This window comes from Heteronotia binoei, chromosome 15, assembly GCF_032191835.1.
Source record: "Heteronotia binoei isolate CCM8104 ecotype False Entrance Well chromosome 15, APGP_CSIRO_Hbin_v1, whole genome shotgun sequence".
Taxonomy (NCBI): Eukaryota; Metazoa; Chordata; class Lepidosauria; order Squamata; family Gekkonidae; genus Heteronotia; species Heteronotia binoei.
This window is the reverse complement of record NC_083237.1, coordinates 26,835,431-26,854,869: the sequence shown is the minus strand read 5'-3', so window position 1 is coordinate 26,854,869 and position 19,439 is coordinate 26,835,431. Positions and strand designations below refer to the sequence as shown.

Here is a 19,439-nt window from a genome sequence, read left to right as displayed (position 1 = left end):
TAGGTTGAGAATGCCTACAATTCATTCAGATTAGGAGTATTAGATTAGGAGTATTTAAAAAAAAGAAGTATCAACTCCTCATACACAAGTACACACCCTTTTCAATGCATGTTTATGGCTGAAATAGGGACATTAATCCACAAGACTACCAGTACCATGAGGGGTCTCGTCATAGTGGATTAAAGAACACAGGAACCGGCAGCATGATTTTGCATGTGGCACAGGCTTTTCTTCCGTGCCCTCTGAGAGACTTGGCCAGGAAGGCAGTTCCTTGTGCCTGCATGTTTGCTGTCTCCCTAACTACAGCTGCAGTTCACAGTGGCAGAGAACTCTCTGTACCACCAGATGGAGGGGGGAAACCAGGAGAAACAAACAGTAATGTGGCGACGCCTCATTTCCCTTTTCAACCCTACTGCCGCCGCCACCACTGTGAAGGCCAAAACTTTTCACCCGGTTTCCAAGCAACCCCTAGAATCACAAGACTTTTGCAATGCATCAGACCAGACTGCTTGGCTTTGAGAAGCTGGGCTCACATCAGCTCACAGAAACTGGTGGGGGGGGGGGGACTAGAGGGTGGGGGGGGGGGGAGATGGTAATGGCAGACCACAAAGTTCAGGCCTTAAACATTGGAGCTGAAAACTTGTTTTCCATCATCCTTTTTAATACTGCAGTTTGCTTTGCAATGCTTTAACTCATTTGTTCACCCTGTGAGCTGGGTCTTTACCTAACCTTGTAAATGTCATGGCCATGAAGGGCACTTGTACCCATACAGTCGAAACCACTGCTCTGAATTGCATTCTAGGCACACAGGGCTGCATGTGACTTCAGATAGTCCCAGCTTTATCTTGAATAAAACAGCAGGTTTCTAGTGGGAAGCTGTCACTGTCTTGCCCTGTTTGTAGGCTTACCGACAAGAATACTCGACAAGGTGGGCGGTTTAGTGATTCTGTTGATGAGGGTTGTTCTACTCTATCACAGGGCTGACAAGTGTCTCCTAAGGTTGAGGAAGGGATCAGACATTACTTTCAGATATTTCCAAAGGGTCTACAGAATACATGAATAGTCTCTTTCAACTTTCTGGCACTCAAGAGTACAAAATGCCAAATGCAAAGCAGCCCTCAAAATTCTCTACTTGGCTGCTCACTGCCTCAGCTGTCAACAGTGACAGTGGCTAGGAGAGGCACAGGCGGATAACAGCCACATGTTTTAAGCATCTGAATTTGTTCAGGCTGTTTACAGTAGAAATCAAGAACACAAAAAAGATTTCAGATGCTCAGCAACCAGCAGTCAAGCTCTTTAATCAATCCCTAATAATCATCTCAGACTTCCCAAACCCCAGAACTCAGAGTGGCCTATATGGATAGGATCATCTCATGCTGCCGCCACCCCTCCACAATGCACTTGTGAGGTAGATTAGGCCTCCAGGGTTACCAAGTAAGTTCCACAGGGTAAGTGGAGAATTCCAAACCCAGGTCTCCCTGGTTTGAGGTCAACACACTAACCCGTTGCCGCCACCTGTCTCTACCACAAACTGAAAAGGGTATCTTAATCTTCTAGACTCCAACTCAACTGTCCAGGAGCCCAAACTCCTGTATATCTGTTATTCTTCATACCCTGATTAAAAGTAAGAAACAGCATTAAACCGTGATCTTCAAAAGCCAGGGTTAAGTAAGTGGCTCTTCGCTGCAGTGCTACCTTAAAGAGTCTTAAATATGAGTGCACGAGGCCTCACATAAAAGGGAATATCCCAGTATCTCTAATATAATTATTCTGGGAGGCCCAGTCCAACTCCACTCGCTGAAGGAAAAAGCAAACAAGGAGAAAGAATTTTGGTCAGCTCCTCCACAACCTAACAAAGAAGAGTAACTTCTTTGTAATCCTTTCATTAAGGACTTCCTTGCTAACTTTTTTAAAATTAAAGGACATCTTTTTTTCAGGGGAGGGGGAAACTATTTTGAAATATCTCCAATGATTTGGCAAAAAACCCCTTCCCCTGAGCCAAGCCAAAGGAAGAGATTAGAAGCATCTGGAAGAATGGAAAGAGAAGTGGGGGAGGAAACTGTATGCAATTAAAGTCTTTAGAAAGAGGAAGCAAAAGATCACACCTCTTTTGTTACTCCAAGGTGATGTAGTGTGATTTTACAGCTGATGGAGAAGGTTACCAGATGAAGTACTATAAGTAGGAAAGCTTTGTTATGAATACTGGACCTACCAAAGTTGGCTTGAACCAACAATCCTCCTTTTACCCCACCGAATCTCCAAGGATGTCAGGGTGGTGTAAATGGTTCACCTCTCCTACATTATCTTTTTTAGAACCCCAAAAGATAAATTAGAAGGGCAGTGTAACTAACCTCAGGGCATCTAGAGAGCTTCAAGACAGAGTAAAGGTTTGAACCCAGATCTCACTGTCTTATTACAACACTTTAACCACAATACTATACTCACCCATTATGTATCATGTTTCCAACGTTATCGCCATTTCTACTAATGTTGTGACACTACCCACTAATTTTTAAAAATTCAATCCAACAAAACCGTATTGACGGTATCAAGATACTTCATAATCTAGTTTCTGTATGTCTCCAAGGTAAATACATCCCTACGTATCACTGAATTTTTGTTAAATGCTTTGGCTTATGAGGGAGTTTATAACCAGATTCCTTCTTCTGTAATCCAATTAACACAGTCCCCATTTAACAAGGCTTGAAAAGAGACCTTGCTGCTCATGAGCAGCATTAGTAGTTATGGAAGGCAAAAGATTTTCAACCACCTGCTGGTTAAGCCTCCTTCGTACTTCCTATTTTATTAATATTAGCCCAAGAGAATTTTTCTTCAAAGAAAAACTTTACTGAGAAGTTGCTGGCAAGGTTAGGCATACATGCAACTTGGCTGCCTGCAAGAACTTAACCAGGAACAAAATTTTGTTTATTTGTTAATTGCAAAAATATACCATAAAAATTCATCTATCAGGGATAGAACTTTCTATCAGCCCCATCTGATTCATTTCTAACAAAGCATAGCTACAGTTTGACATGATGCCTGAATTGGCACACCATTAAGTTGTATCTAACCATCCTTTCAGCTGATGAAAAAGAGTGGCCACTCCAAAGCTTACTCTGGAGAAGATGGGATCTTTATGGACAAAAGCCATGAGGGACAGGGTGTTGTAATAGGGGATTGGGTGAGACTGAGCGAAAAAGCTGGCTGGATCCAACCAATGACACACAAAAGCAGTTAGTCAAAGCTACAGTTGGGCTTCTGAGTAGTAAAAGGTACTGGTCAGTTGACTGGCTAAGTAAGTGTCAAAGCTCTAACTTCATTAGAAACAGAAAGGAGATAGATATTTTAATCATCAGCAAGTTTGATACTTGTGCTGATAAAAGTTTCCAAAAACTAGTTATGAAACATGGAAATAAACTTTTTTTAAAAATTGGAATGATTTTAGTCCAGTCTCTCATAGGAGTTTTACAGAGCAGACAGCCAGATCTCCTTTGCAGCCAGGAAGATGGAGTCACAGGTAGTAACTCATGGCCAAAAACAACTGCTTGAGCTCCTCTTCTGGGATGTCTGCAATTATAACTTGTGGCCAGCAGAAGTTCTGAAATGGTACTGGGTTTGCCTTGACAGGTACAAGTGTGCAGGGAAAGCAGTCTTCACTCCTGCTCTTGCTAACCAATCACAATGTAATTTTTGTTAAGGTGAGCTGCCACATACTAACAGTAGCATTCTTTGCTGACCATAAGATTTTTGGATTTGACTGACTGACTAGCTAACCTCAAGCAAAATACAAGTTCAAAAGACCCATGTTTTGAAGGAACTTTCCAAGCCATATAGTCTGAACAATGTTTGAATTGACGGGCTATGTTGACAACCCCTCTTCGATTTCCAAAGGCTGCTGGTTCACAGATAAGTCAGTGAGCCTTATAAAGCTAAAAGGACAGAATGGCAACAGCAACAAGCAGTTCCCAACCAAGCTCTACTCTAGAACTTCCAAGCAGCTTCATAACAGCAGTAACAGGGAGCCCTAACCACAAAATTAATACCACCAAGATGGGCCCAGACACACACTTCAGGAAAGCCAATACCACTACACAGAGACAATGTCTGTGGACAGTTACTTGCATAGCATCCTACAAAGAGGAACAATCTTTCAGGCAACCAGAAGTCAGTTATTATATCCTGCTTTTCTCTACCTTAAAGAGTCTCTAAGCAGCTTACAACAGCGTTTCCCTTCCACTCTCCACAACAGACACCCTGTCTGTTAGGGTGGGGCTAAGAGAGTAGGTGGGGCTGAGAGAGTTTTGAGAGAACTGTAACTGACCCAAGGTCATCCAGCAGACTTCCTGTGGAGGAGGAGTGGGGAATCAAACCTTGATCTCCAGATTATGGTCTGCCACTCTTAATCACTACACTACACTAGTGGAAGCTCTTATAAACAAAGCACAAAACGGGGGGGGGGGGGGGAGGGGGGGGAGGAGGAGGACTTGAAACCTCATAGTGTGCGTTCTGAGTTCCCAGAAGTCTTCATCCGGCAGAATGTTTGAGGTGCAGGGAACACAGCAGTTCTCACGCGGAGGCTTCTTGTTTGCCTGCTGTATGAAATGCCAACAGAGTTTCTCCCAGAAGGCCAAAGGTGTGGCCTGATGATACTAATTTACCCAGCATCACTTTATCTATCCAAATCTGCTTGGCATACAAAGAACACAGACAAAAGGCTTTATGATCAGAGCCTGAAACATCTGCTTTTCTCCTCCCTCTCCCCTTTTTAAATGGTGGCTTGAGGAAGAGTTCTGGAGAGCTTGAAAACTTGCACACAGTTTTGTTAGATTCAAGTCCAGTAGCCCCTTAAGAGACCAAAAGATTTTTGAGTATAAGCTTTTGATAGTCAGAGCTCCTTTTGGATCCAGAGCCTTGACTCTCAACAGCTTATACCTTGAAAACCCTGTTGGACTCTAAGGTGCCACTGGATTCGAACCTAGCTCTTCTACTGCAGGACAACAGGGCTACCCCCCCCCCCCCATACTGTTGTGTTTGACTCTAATAAAAGGCGTCAGATGGCTTTGGGTTCTAGATTTTGCTTTGAACCTACACAATGACCTGCAATCTGTCTGGCTTTGCTTTGTTTTTAATGAGAAAATCATCCGTGCTTGTTTGTTTTAGGACTTTGATGAGCCATGAATGACTAACGCAGGTATGCGTGGGCAGGTATGCTGGATATTTTTTTAAAAACTGGTTTTATTTACATGGCTGCATTACAATATCGTCCTTGTTTAGATCTGAGCATCAGAAATGGGGGCTGGAAAGTTGCTGTTTCTATACTGTGGATCAGTAACCCTTTCAGAAAGCAGCTGGTTTATTGTCTTCTGCTGATTTCAGGTTTACATCTCACTGGTGGCCAGAGTAGACTGCTTTAATCCTGATCCATTCATTTGGAGCTAGGATGTGCTGGGAAAGGTTTTTTTTGGGGGGAGGGGGTGTCACACAATATGGAAACACACTTCAGTGTTTTATATTCTGGACAAGAGAGTGGCAAGAACCAGAACGCGCTGCAAGGGCAAAGAATAACTGGCTCTTTACCTCTGCAATCACATCAAGGATTGGAGAAGGCACTCAGCTCAGCATTTAAGGTCCGAAGTGACAGCCAGAAAACTCAGGACTCTACAAATAAATAATGTAAAGCATTTGACACAGTTCATCGTCATTCTCACGTGAAGCTTGCTGTCTGTGGGCTTTTGTAAAGGACAGATAAATAATGGAACTCCTGCAATAGCCACTCCAATTACTAAACATGGCTTGAAATAAAAGAAGCCCGAAGCTATGTTTCTTGGTTGAGTGGAACTAGGTCGGCCAACCATCAATTCTTACTACCTGAAGGGACACTGAAGATGTAGTGAGCTACCATCAGCCCAGACCCCTCTCTTGCATTAATGGCTGGCTTTTTACTGACAAGAACCAATCCAAACTCCCACTGTAACTGTGCAAATTCATAAACAGACTGATGTCTTCTTATACAGAACACTGCTCCTCATTTGCAGTGCATTTTAACATTTCCCGTATTAAGCAACAGCCAGCCTCTGATCTGGTACAAATTTGAGGAAAGGCTGGATTTGCCCTACATTTGTGTTTCTGCTGCTTCAGTCAACAAGCCATCAGAAGCACTGAAAGGACCTCTGTCTTTTTAGTGACAAAACTGGATAGTCTGGAAAGCCAAGAGGACTGACTATGGTATCTAAGGCCTAGGCCTCAACAGAAGAAATTATTCCTAACTGATATTCTCAGAGCCCTGTTTGCTGGGGCATCTTCCAGTATCCAAAATCAGAACCATGCATATAATCTCCATTCTGGCATACATAAGACACCATGGAATGTCACATAGATAGGTGATCCTTGCTTTCATTCAGGGAGCTCAACCTTTACCTATACTTCCTTCACAGAATGTAGCTTCTTTGGTGGCTTTGGAAAGAGTGATTTCTACTCCTGCAATGTGAACAAGCCATGCAGATGCTAAGATATTCATTCGACAAAGTAGTCTCTATTCCAGTTCCTTCCTCTCGTTCTCATTGTGAGCAATGATAGAAAGCACAGGTGCTCTTTTACCTTTACAGTCATGCTTCGTGAACATTTCAGGAGCCAGTCAGACTCACACATAACTGAACATTCCCAAACTACCAGCCCCCACAAGCACCTACTGCTTTCATGCAGTGTGCATGGAAAAGGAGGCCCCTCAGATTTCAAAACCTTGGAGGGGTCTTCTCTTTTGTCCAAAAGATCATGCAACACCCCAAAAATCAAACTTTTTTGATAGAAGACTTGTATGCTGATAGCAATATATTGTGTTTGACAGGCCTTTTGTGGTATTCAGTAAAATGACAGACCACAGACAAAGTACATACTTGGCCAAAGCCTCTGTTGTCAAGATCAACCTGACTGCTGGTTGTCATGGCAAGTTACTGGTAGGTGAGCTCAGGGTTTGATCAGAAGGACTCCAAGCCCAAACTGCAGCTCTCTGTGTCAAGCAACAGAGACTGCACATTCAGCATTATGTCTAAAATGTGATCCAGAGTATTTGTTAAACAGTCATCAAGCCTCAGGGCAGATGCTACTAGTATGATTAGCAGGGCTGCTCATGCTGGGCCCAAGATATCCCAAATATACTCAAAACTGTTAAACAAATGTGTTCTATTTGCATACTTTATTTTAAACCAGACCTGCAGTATTTCTTTTTTTTTCTTTTGTCAAGTGGTAACACATGGGCAAGAGTGGCAATGTAAGAAATAGAACAGCCCACATGGTTTTTAAAAACATGTCCCCAACATGGTATAGAAAATTGCTTTTTAATTGTTTTTTAGGTGCTGAGTTATTCAGGAATCTGTTTTACGCAATCATGTTTTAAAGCTGCACGCAAACAGCCTCATTCTCACCAATGGGATAACAAGACAGACTGTGATGTACTCAAAAGTCATTTACTTTGCTGTATAGATTGCTAGCTATATGTACTGCAGTGTTTCTGTCCAAGTATAATAAAAGCCAAGTCATTCGTATTTCATAATTGACTTCTATAGTATTCTAACACTAGCCTGCTTTCAACATTTCCTATTTTAATGTCTTGTCATATGCCCTATTTGGCAGTATCCATAAACATTTCCAAACCCTTTTTAAAATTCTCATTCACACAACATTCTTCGGTCTACAGGATCAGCCAAGATTATTTGCCCAGCTTTACTGAAACGTGTGCTGGTGGGTCACCTTGTCACAACCCATAATGAATCCTTGGTACAGTCTCTGAAAGGAAAGGAAAGGTCCCCTGTGCAAGCACCAGTCATTTCCGACTCTGGGGGGATGTTGCTTTCACAATGTTTTCACAGCAGACTTTTTACGGGGTAGTTTGCCATTGCCTTCCCCAGTCATCTACACTTTCCCCCCAGCAAGCTGGGTACTCATTTTACTGACCTCAGAAGGATGGAAGGCTGAGTCAACCTCAAGCTGGCTACCTGAAAACCCAGCTTCCACCAGGGATCGAACTCAAGTCGTGAGCAGAGCTTAGGACGGCAGTACTGCAGCTTTAACACTCTGCGCCATGGGGCTCTTATCGTCTCTAAAAACAGCAGTCCAAAAAACAGCTTGAATGGCCATCAAAGGCAACAGACAACACAGGGGAGGGGCAACCTGTACCTCAAATTTAGATAGGGCATTAGGCACTGTTGCCATATGATCTGTTAAAGGAGAAGGTAAGCCAAAACATAAACACCTCTGAAAAAGCCCCAAAATGCTGAAAGCTAGGGCTTTAGCAGAATTCAGGGGCAAATTTAGAAGTAGTGCTGGAGAAACGAGAAATACTAGGACATCATAATTGGGCAAACTATCTTCTCTATCCAGAACCCAAGCCTTTTGATAGTAGAAATAAAGTCTTGGACACGTGCTAGTGATATAGCACACAACATGAATGAGCTGATCAGAAATTCAGGAAAACACAAGGGAAAGGATAAATGCTGGGTGGGGGGGGATTCAAATAATTGAAAATGCAAAGGCATAACTTTTTGTCTGTAATGTTCTATTGAAGGATAAGAAGGAAAGAAATAAAAAGCATCTCAGGGCTGAAGATTCTCCAAACAAAAGTAAAGGCAGAGTTTTAGCAGAGCTTGATAACTTATTGACCCACGTCCATATTGTGCCGGGATAGCTGCACATCAAAGTAGGTGGGACTAACTGCTGATTGTGGATAGGGCTATGACTTTTGATGAGCGAGGGTGGTCTCTTTTGCAAGCCACCTGTTTTGCAATAGACAAAGCAGTTAAGGGCATTTCATTCCTCTACCGAGATCAACAACTCAAGCATACTGCTTCTAGAGTCATCTCACGTATACCTCAAAACCATTACTTTCAGTCATTAAGATGGTTTTACTTAGGATTATTTGCTGAGTTCTGCCCTTCTATATTGGGTCCAGAATGCCCTTTTCTATATTTCTTGTAACTTCCCATTAAAGAGCAAACACCATTGCTCAAAATTCAGGACCATTGATGGAATCTCATTTATTACCCAAAGCCAAATCTCATTTATTACCCTGTTGCTGCAATCATTTTGAAAAGTCACAGAGTGCTGTGAATTCATTCACAAGCCAAAATGTTACATGGACAGCTAACATCAAGACAAGGAAAGCCGTGCTTCAGTGTGTGAAAGGTACAGCCCCTCAGCAGGAACTGTTGGCCACAAGAGCCACAACCAACGATATTTTGCAGGCCAGGGAGGTATCAGAGAACTCAAAGCCAATAGACAGCTTGCTTAGAGATGAGCCGTATATTTGTGCCTTTGGAAGGCTCAACACCCACGCAAGACACACCACGACAGATATGCACAGCTCTACTTAGGTTTGCACATCCTGTCCCCATCCTCACTACCAGCCTCCCTAGGGTGCTAAGCACCCTGAAAGTACCTACAACATCCTCCCTTTACAATGTATTCTGGCCAAATCACACCATCTGTTTCAGGTCTTCATGATAATCATACGCCTCTCCAGCTCATTATGCCACACACACACAGACTCTCTCTTTCTTAACGGCACACGTGCATGTTAAAGTCCATACAGAACACTATGCCTGAAATTAGAGAATCCACTTTACCTCCCAACTCACCTGGCAAGCTTTTTAAAGACAAACCCTTAATTCCAGAATTTGAACCAAGTTTTCATACTAGAGGCAGAACAGGTAAATTGGTTCTTCCTTACTAAAACTGTACAGTACTGGGCTCTGTAGTACTGGGAGTTCCTCACAGTGACTGGGGTGATGGGCAAGATGGCATGTGGAGACAAAGATGTGCTGGTATCTGACCTCTTGAACAAAAGAAGCAATGACAGGTAATTCCTTTCTGCTTTATAAATCCTTAAGCAAATAAAGTTCTTTTTCTCTGCTGCGGAGGCATAATAGAGAATCAGCAAGTTACAAGTTCAGTTGGACGGTATTTAGTTGCATACTGGGAGGGGGGAGAACAGAACAGGAGGGTGAGTTTTCAGACTGCAGGGAAGCATATGAAGGCACATTTAACAGGATATTTTGGAGGAGTTAAATTAAGCCCCCTACTGGATTAGTCCCAGGAACCATCCAGAATCCTGTTTTCAACAGAGGCCAATCAGATGCTTCAAGGAAGTTCATAAACAGGTCATGAAGGCATCAAATCACCCCTATCAACATGGCTAACACCTTTCCAAAGCATTAAAAAAAACCATTGTGGTAACATCACTTCACAAAGGTTGTTTCTTCTTTAGCAAAGCTTATGGCTTTATGTTTAATCATTCTAGCTTCAATAATATTTTCCATCAATTAACCTAGGAGATGTGCTTGAGTGACAGGCTTGTAATTTCCTGGCTCCCCACACCTCTGTTTTCAAGAATTAGTGCTATCGTAGGTTAGAAAGGAATAGATATGGGGGAATACTTATAACTACTTGACTATCAGAAGACAATACTCTGAAAGTACAGTAAGGTTCCCAGGATACAGCAGCGCACATACAAATTAATCTATAGAGCTGTGTATTTAACAAAAAAGCCAGAGTGCTTTTGAGTCCACATATACACAATATATTCACACATTAAAAGAATCCATTCTGCCAACTCTGTAAATCTAAATAAGATCACCTACTTCAGGAAATAACCCAAACAACAACTAGTACACCATTTTCAAAAATCATAATAAAAGTCCACAGAAGGGCTACTTTCTTCACAATAAGTACATGTGCACAAAACCCCAACAGGTCTCTATGATGCCACACAAAGCTGTTTTCTTACAGAGCTGCCCAGACCCAGAAAGATTAACAGGTTGCAGGATGACCTTCTAGAGACACAGTCTTCAAACTTTCTACCTTTAAAGCCCTCTTTCCACATAGCTAGTGTAAGGGAAAAAATTCTATATATTTTCCACAGCGCTTATGTATTCTGCAGAGGACTCTGGGATGCAGGATAAACATTTAAACACTTTAGTTTCCTAAAGCTAAATTGTGAATATACTGAGTACTAAACAGAGTGTGATGCAAACTGCTGTGCCCTTTGCTACCTTAGCACATGTATAAGTTTTGGCTATCTGAAAAGCAGAGAAAATAAATCAGCTGAAAAGGGACAGCAAACCTTATAGTTAATAAAAGGGCAAGCAGGGTGCAATCATAAAAACACTTTCCTATAGAATAAAATGGGAATTACTTATGAGTATACATATGCGGAAATACTTCCAGAGTCTCACCAGAGCTAAACTTTACAACACTAAAAACAATCACATCCTCTGTAGTAACTCATGTTCAAGCAAATCGATTGGGAACAACAATGAATCATGATGAAACAATCACATCCTGAAAAACGTGCTGCATAAGTTTATAGCAAACGTTAAAACCATCATCATCTAATGCAGCAGATTCTTTTATGTAAAAATCTTAATTCATTCATTCTAAATCTTCGTTCATATCTTCTAAAAAGCTTTTGCTCATCCAAAAAAAAAAGCAACCCAAAAAAATATTTCCTAGTGCTCACTACGATTGCAAATAACTGAGGACTGCCAATTTTGCCAAACTTCAGCAACTACATTTTAGCAAAGCACATTTTCGTTAGCTTCGTCAATGTCAGTATTAAAGACTGAAGATACACAAATCCGCTCTCCTGCCTTTCCTCATTCATCAATCATAGCCATCATTATGCTCACTATTAACCACCCGAAAATCTTACTGTTGCTCAAAAATTAGCTCGCTTCAATGCTTTGCTCTTTATTTTAGTTTGGCTTTCTTCTGCCTCCCAGTGCTCATCCACTTTACAGCAAGTAGCCAATTGACACCCCAGTCCTCAAGCCTGCTGCCCTGGTAGCACTGCATTCTCCCATCAGGGAAGCAAACTGCAGCACTACAGCCACACTACTGGATTACGCCGCCTCCTGGCTTTAAAAGGCCAGAAAACAGAGAGAAGGCCAAGCATGTTAGCAGACAGTGCACTGCTGCTTTTCCTCAGCGGGGGAGGGGGGGGGGAGATGTTCATCCTTGTACAAGTAAGCATATAATAAATGCCACTGCTACTTCATCCGTACATAAACACAAGGCTTTTATGCACATAACAAAGGCCCAAACCAGAGCTGCCACTGAGCCAGCCAATCTTCACTCACCAATGAGTGTATCTGTAAGATGTACACATTACGTTAGTCATATTTCCTGCTTCAAGGTGCACACCCAAAAAGGTGATGTGTAGAAGGAGGGCAATGATCCGCAAACACTGAAAACATTCAGCAGGGGTGAATGCCTGATAACACCCAAATATTTCTTACTCATGCAGCCAAGAGGCTGTCTCTTCAAAGAAGAATCCTGGATAGCCACCTCTGAATTCTGATTGGTCAAAGAGGCTCAATTGTGTCAACACACAACTTCAGCACCATAGCTCCAGGTCACTGCCCCAGAAAGATGGCTTGAAGAGGCTGGCAGTGATCAGAAGGATTTATTTATTTATTTTTCAGATTTATATCCCGCCCTCCCCGCCAAAGCAGGCTCAGGGCGGCTAATAACAGTCAAACTAAAACAATAAAACAGTAAATAAACAATTAAAATTTTAACAATTAATATCAATTAAATAATATTAAAACAGTTTAAAATGATTTAAAACAATTTTGATGCTAGTGTTGATATCATTGTTCAGCGATGTTGGGCATCTACTTATACTTTAATTCAGTCAAAGGCAAGTCGAAATGGGGCTGTTTTATAGGCCTTGCAGAACTGAACAAGGTCCTGCAAAGCCCTTACTTCTTCTGAAAGTTGGTTCCACCAGTGCGGGGCCGCAATTGAGAAGGCTCTTTCTCTGGTAGCCTTCAGTCTCACCTCCCTCGGCCCGGGGATTGACAATAAATTCTGCAACCCAGATCTGGGGAACATGTGGGGAGAGACGGTCCCTAAGGTAGACAGGTCCTCGGCCATATGCGTACTGACAGGGCATTTCCTCCTGACACAACACCCTCAATGCTCACCAAGAGGCAGCACTGGCAAAACAGAAGCCATTTCTACAACAATAAATGCCTTAAGACTGTGCCTCTAGCCTGCATACAGCAGAGCCATATGCTTTCTGCTCAAACTGCAATGGAAGTTCATATTAGTCCCACCCCAAGTCAACCCTGCTATTGGGGGGGGGGGATTTAAGATCCTAGGCTGTCTATCAAAAGCACTAAGTGAAGCTTTGTTGGAATTTCAAGTCTCTTATTTCAATTACTTCCTTATGTGTTGATTATAGCACTGGGATTAGCTTTACAACCCTTCTGCCAAAACTGTCAAGGCAAGCTGCAGCTACATGCCTGCTAGATATGATTAGGATTGTGCAGCCTGAACTTTTGCAATAGTGCAGACTCTAATTTTTTTTTTTTAAGCTGATCTGAGATACCGTGAATAGGAAGAAGAAGAAAACATCTCCCAAAATTTATCCAAAGCAAAGATGTACTGACAGGACCCTTTATTGCTTGTGCTTAGTAACAGCCAGGGCAACAGAAAGGGGGAGAGAGCAGTGTCACCAACCTTTTGTGTACTTTAATACTCTCAAAGAATGGAAGCCAGAAAAAGTTAAAAAAAAATCTAATGAATATCATCACTCCCACCAAATGATCATGTCACCTATATTTCCCAATTTGTAAACTTGGGAGATAGGGGAGGGGGCAACACGGAAAAAAGAACCATTTGTCCCTTCAAGCACTTTAATATAAACTGAATTTCAAATCATGAATGTGTGCAAAAATGTAAAGTCAAAAACCTTCTAGTGCTTTGTTGTTCTGCCAAAAGATTTCAGAAGGGTCATGGTTTGTCAAATCAATGAATTAATGCCATTGCTATTCTAATACAGCGCAAGCATGACCATTTCAGAGGCATAATTAATGTTTTTCAGGTGATTATCCCAAAGAATTGTGTTGAGAGAACATGTATGTTTTACTGATACCCAAAAAAACCCCCCACCAAGCTCTGAATTCACCTGATTGGCAATTCCAACATCCTTTTCACCATGTGAGACATAAGCAATCTGATTTTAAACCTTTGTATAATTAGATGGATATGTTGTTAGCCGCCCTGAGCCTGCTTCGGCGGGGAGGGCGGGATATAAATAAAATTTTATTATTATTATTATATTATTACAGTGACAGCTTTGACTGTGCAGGCTAAATAAAAAACTAACCTGGTATGGAACTAATGCAAGCGATGCTATGGAGACTGACAGTGAAACTGAGACAAACACACATGCTCTCCCATGATCTCTATTGAGCACTGTCAAATTTTGCTGAAATGAATGAGTACACAACCATGTCCATGACATATCCTATACAATTCATGGGATGTGCTTGGAAGCTGACACTAGTCCTCCTATGTTTATTGAATGCAAACCAAAATAAACATGGGAAAATCAAATCACACTTTATTTAAGGCACTGCATAACCATACCCATCCCATAGGCATTTTAGCTTGACACAGAATTTTCACGGAATACACCTCCTGCATATCATGGATTTCTGACTGCTCTGCTTACAATGTCTGTCCATGAACGTTCATCAGCCAACCTTCAGGCATCTGATGAAGCAAACTCTAGTCCACAACAGCTTATGCCATAGCAAAGCTGTGTTTCAAATATGCTACAAGTCACCTCTTGTTTTTTTCTCAACTCTAAATATGGCAATCACTCTCTATTTAGGGTAGTATGTAGATTTTCTTTCACCTTGCACAAACAACATCAGCCTCACCCTCCAACCCATCACAACTTGAGAGTGCATGCTCAACTGGCAATGTTCTGTCTGCATCAATGTTCAAAGCAAAGCAAGACTCTCTCTCTCTCCAAACATTTTAAAACAAAACTTGCTTCCCAGCCCCACCACTTAGCCACATAAGAACGCTGCAGAAATGTATGTATGCATCTGATGAAGAGAGTACTGACTCACAAAAGCTTATGCCAGAATTCATTGTGCTAATATTTTAAGGTGCCATTGGTCTCCTGTTTTATTTTACATTAAAACAGGAGAGAAATAAAAACTACATCCCAAGCCCAGAAAATGACACCTGTTGGTGTCCTTCCTGAAGTGAGCCGTGAAACTACTTTTCTCTGATTACTCAGTGCTACATTGGCAACTGCAAGCCAGAGCCAGCAATGGATGGGAAACAGAACAAAATTATATGTAAAGTGTTTGGAGAAAGCAAAAAAAAGTTAAGGGGGAAAAAGAAACAGTGTGGGAACCCATAATTCTCAATGAATAACCAAATACAGCCATGCAAACATGGGGGGAAATGCCTAGATCAGGCCTTTGGGGGACATTCCAATGAAAGGGAATACCAGGTCACAGTATCTAGGGTTATTACAAAGTCAGCAGGGCGATGTCAGTGGTCAGTGTATGCACAGTTATCAGAGCTTAGTTTACCCATTAACACACTTAGCCACCCTTTTGTACACAGCCAGCAAGGTTATTATGTAGTAAGAATGGCTGCTTCCCCCTGCATTTTAAATGCATATGGGAATTCCAACTCATATTAACGACAATGAGGAGTGAACTACACAGGGTAGCAATTATTTTGTTGTAGTAGCAATTATTTTGTACATTATAAAAAGAATGTAGCATACAGCATGGGTACCAGTGGGTGTTACAAGGGGAAATAAAGAGGAGCGGCTTAATGCCAGGGGCAGAGAGGGTGTGGAAGGAGCTAAGATACCATATGTGCTTCCCTTCCAGCATGAGGGCTGAACATCTAAAGAACCTGTATTCTGAAATATCGTCTTTTGCAATTAGCTAGTTAAACACAAAACATACATGTCTGTGCACACATTCTATTCAATATTTATACCAACACGCATTGAGGTCACAGCCTGTCCCTTCAAGGCAATAATCAAAATCTGAGCCCAAGTATCTCCCAAGAAGGCCACAACTATTTACTTAGACTAGCTTCAAGGGGAGGCAAGAGTTCAGTTTAAAGAGAGAGCACGGATTTAAACATACATTTTTGTTGACTGGATTTCTGTCCTGCTCCAACGGGATTTTTTTTTTTTTAAAAAAAAACACTTTATAATCTAGAATTTACCTCCCTGGACTTTTGCGAGATACGGCTAAGCGAACTCCCCTATCTCCCACTATCACCACCTTTTACCACTTTAGATACCAGGTCTGAACAGGTATCTGTGGGAAGAGGAGTCGACAGGCGTTAAAAAACGAATTTAAGAAGCCTCAAATATATACATTGAGCGTCGGGAACAGAAAACTGTTGAGTTCGTGGCGGTGGGGAGGGAGGGAGGAAGATTGTTATGTTACCCGACAGCGAGAAAAGGAAGGTCTCGAGAGGAAATAAGATGCCGGGAAGTGGGGTGTGAAAATGACAGAAACTAAATATGGGGGGAGGTCACGGCATATAGAGAGCGGGGGGGACACCGGGGGTCTCCCACAGGGAGCTCTAAAATGGCGGCAGCTTCCTTCCCACAGAACTCCCCCACCACTCGCGCGCGCCCCATTGCTCCCCTGCCCTCCCCGCCTCCACCGCCAGCCGCTCTCACCGGGCTCGAGCCCCCTCCTTCGCTCGCGGGGGTGTCGCTCGCGCTCTCCCTTCACTTTTTTTTTTTTTTTTTTTTTGCTCTCACCGCCGCGATCCCACAATCCTCCGCGCGCTCCTCCAGCGGCCGACCCGCTGTTTCCTTCTGCGACTGCTGTCACTCTCTTCCACCCGCCTCCCCTCCCTTACCAGAATGGTAGAACAAGCGAGGGCAATTGCTCATGCGCGAAGCTCCCCCTCATCTTGCTGAGATTCTTCCCCCTCGCTTTGGCTCCTCCCTTGTACTTCTCACGAATGGGACCAGTAAGGGCAACTGCGCGTGCGCACTGTACAACTGGCGCTCTCCCCATTACTTCTTTTAAGACAGTCGCGCATGCGTTAAAACCACCCTTCCTGTTCTCAAGTTCAGCTTTCTTGTTCTTAGATTTAAAGGGTGCTTCCGTACGTGTTTAATCGACAGTAAACTAGCTATTTAAATTAGAATTTAGTCCCAAGTAAACGTGTATAAGATTGCAACCTTAATCGTGTTGATCTCCCGTTATTTTTCTTAACGCCTTCATGGGAAATTTACAGAAACTGATCGCAAAAACACCTTTATACACTCGAAAACCCCACTAATTCCACAAATGAATACCCACAATCATACATGCAACCATTTTAATATCACAGTCGCGGTTGGTCAAAGGTGAGTCTACAATTTTCGTCCAAATCCAGAAATGGAACACATTACTTTTATAAATATGCTTACCTAATTAAATTTTTGTTCTAAACCATCTTTCCTCCCATTGCCGCGTTTGCTAATCAACCCATGCCTGGATTGAGGGAAATATGAGCTTTCCAGACCATTTTGATTTTACACCACTCTCTCTGCATTTTGGATCATAAGGTCTAACAAATGTGTACCCAGCCATGAAGCAACTCTGTATTGGAGATCAGTTGCAAAGTTCCCAATCAAAGAAGTGCTTTAAATAACCCCTTTCTAGAACGGTAGAACCATTTTATGTTACTGGTTTCATCTGCAGCAGACAGCTGTTTAACTTTGTTTTCTGTCTGTACATCACTGCTGTCTAATTTTGGATCAAAGAATAAACTATTTGATGAACAGGAGCATTTTCTCCCATTGGTCTTGAGTAAATCTCTTCAATATCCTCTCTTATTCAACATTCTACAAGAAATGGCCAAGGAGCAAACACTTTAGCCCAAGCCAAGGCCATATCATCTTCCATTCTACACTGATCCCAATCTCCTTCAGGCTTGAGGCTCCTCATCCTCTCTGCAACAGGCTAACATTGTCCAAAGAGGAGAGCTAGAATAAATCCATCACTCCAACCAGAATCATTTAAATGGCTCATTGGCCAAAAAGGGAGGGCTGCCATGAGGAGGGAGGGGTTGCAGCCAATTGCAAAACCACAGATAAACAGAGGTGGTTTGACATTGCCTGCCTCTGCATAGTGACTCAAATTTTCTTTGGTGCTCTCTTGTCCAAAGGATAACTAGGGCTGACTTTTAGCTTCTGAGCATCCACAAGATCCAGCTAGTCTTAGCCATCCAAGTCAGGGCTATCTGGAATAAATAATGAGGGCTGCGACTGGGGAGGAAGTAGCTGTAAGCACTCAGAGATTCAGTTGGCCTGTGACCAAACAATGACAAGTTTAGCTAATCTGCATCCACTCATGCTCTCTTTTGCATCAGACGGCCAGTTGGGGGTGCAAATCTGGGGATATCATCTCCAGACTACAGAGATGAGTCCCCCTAGAGATGAGTTTTCCATTTTCAGGGTTGTGACCTGGTACCGGGCCACAGAAGCCTCACTACTCGGTCACAAGAAAAGTCAAAGCTAGCCCCGCCCCATCTGTGTTGTGCAGAGAGGAGCTGGGCTGCCTCTCCTTCCTTCTTCCCCACTCCCAGTGAGCTGGCATCCATTGGCGCTTTAGACTTATGAAGTGTTCTTCAGGTTATGAGTTTTCATGTGCCTTGCAGTATGTTCTTTTGGGGAGATTTGCCCAGGAGGCCTGGGCAGCAAAGAAGGGTGTGTGTGTGTGTTTCAGCTGCGAGGGGGGAGTGGGCATTCCAGTAGCTGGTTTTTTTTACCAAATGACCCCTGGGCAGAATTTTTGCTGGCTGGGGTCATCGGATGGTGAGGAAGGCTTTCCCCCCCTTCTTTCTTTCCTGGCAAGTGATGCTCTGTCTGTATTCTTGGTGTTGTGCGCAGGGGGGGGGAAGCAACAGTGGGAGGGCTTCTAGTGCCCTGGCCCCACTGGTGGATATTCTGGTGCTTTTGGGGCATTGTATGAGGGAATTTTGGACTGGATAGTCCACTGCCCTGATCCAACATGGCTCCTCTTATGTTTATATTCTTTCTTTCCATGTCGTTTTCTTTTCCTTTCCTTTCCTTCCCTTTCATTCTTTCCCTTTCTCTTTCTTTCTTTCCTTCCATTTTTGCTGGATGAAACTTTTCTGTTCATCATACTGTTGTTGCAGACATAAGAGCTCTGCCAATGAAAAGTTGGCAGCCCCAGTTGTAGCCAGGTGGCCTTCTATGAGATTTCTGTGTGAGTGAGAGTAAGAGGTGTGGGGCAGAAAGAGATTGTTGGAGATTATTGCAGTATATTTCAACAGCACTGGAAGAGATGGTACTATGAACTTGGCACCATTTTACTGGTCCTGCTTTTAACAGCTGTCTGACACCAAAATTAAACTCCTCCTGTAGATATTAAAAAGGATGAAAGTAGTTCACTGGCTAAGTATCTGCACAACAGGTTGCTTTTAAAGGCATGGAAAACATCGCCAGTAAACAGCTGCAAGCCCCTCATAAATATCCTTTTTGGGGTAACTGCAGAAAAGCTTGTATTAACTTCATATAACTAGAAATTAATTCATTAATTGCAGTACAATTCTCTGCTACCTTTCACAGCAATTTCCCAGTGTTT

General features: G+C 42.6%; 1 protein-coding gene across 3 annotated transcripts in view; it reads right to left on the bottom strand.

Moving 5' to 3' along the window:
* The window catches only part of PPP6R1 (protein phosphatase 6 regulatory subunit 1), a 47,785-nt gene extending 31,015 nt beyond the window's left edge, over positions 1-16,770 (bottom strand). For 2 of the 3 annotated variants that reach the window (XM_060255411.1, XM_060255410.1), the window contains exon 1: positions 16,514-16,670. The gene's annotated coding sequence lies outside the window, so the exon portion shown is untranslated. Of the gene's footprint in view, positions 1-16,513 lie in introns of all 3 variants that reach the window. The other variant, XM_060255409.1, reaches the window with a different exon arrangement.
* Between the last annotated feature and the right edge of the window lie 2,669 nt (positions 16,771-19,439).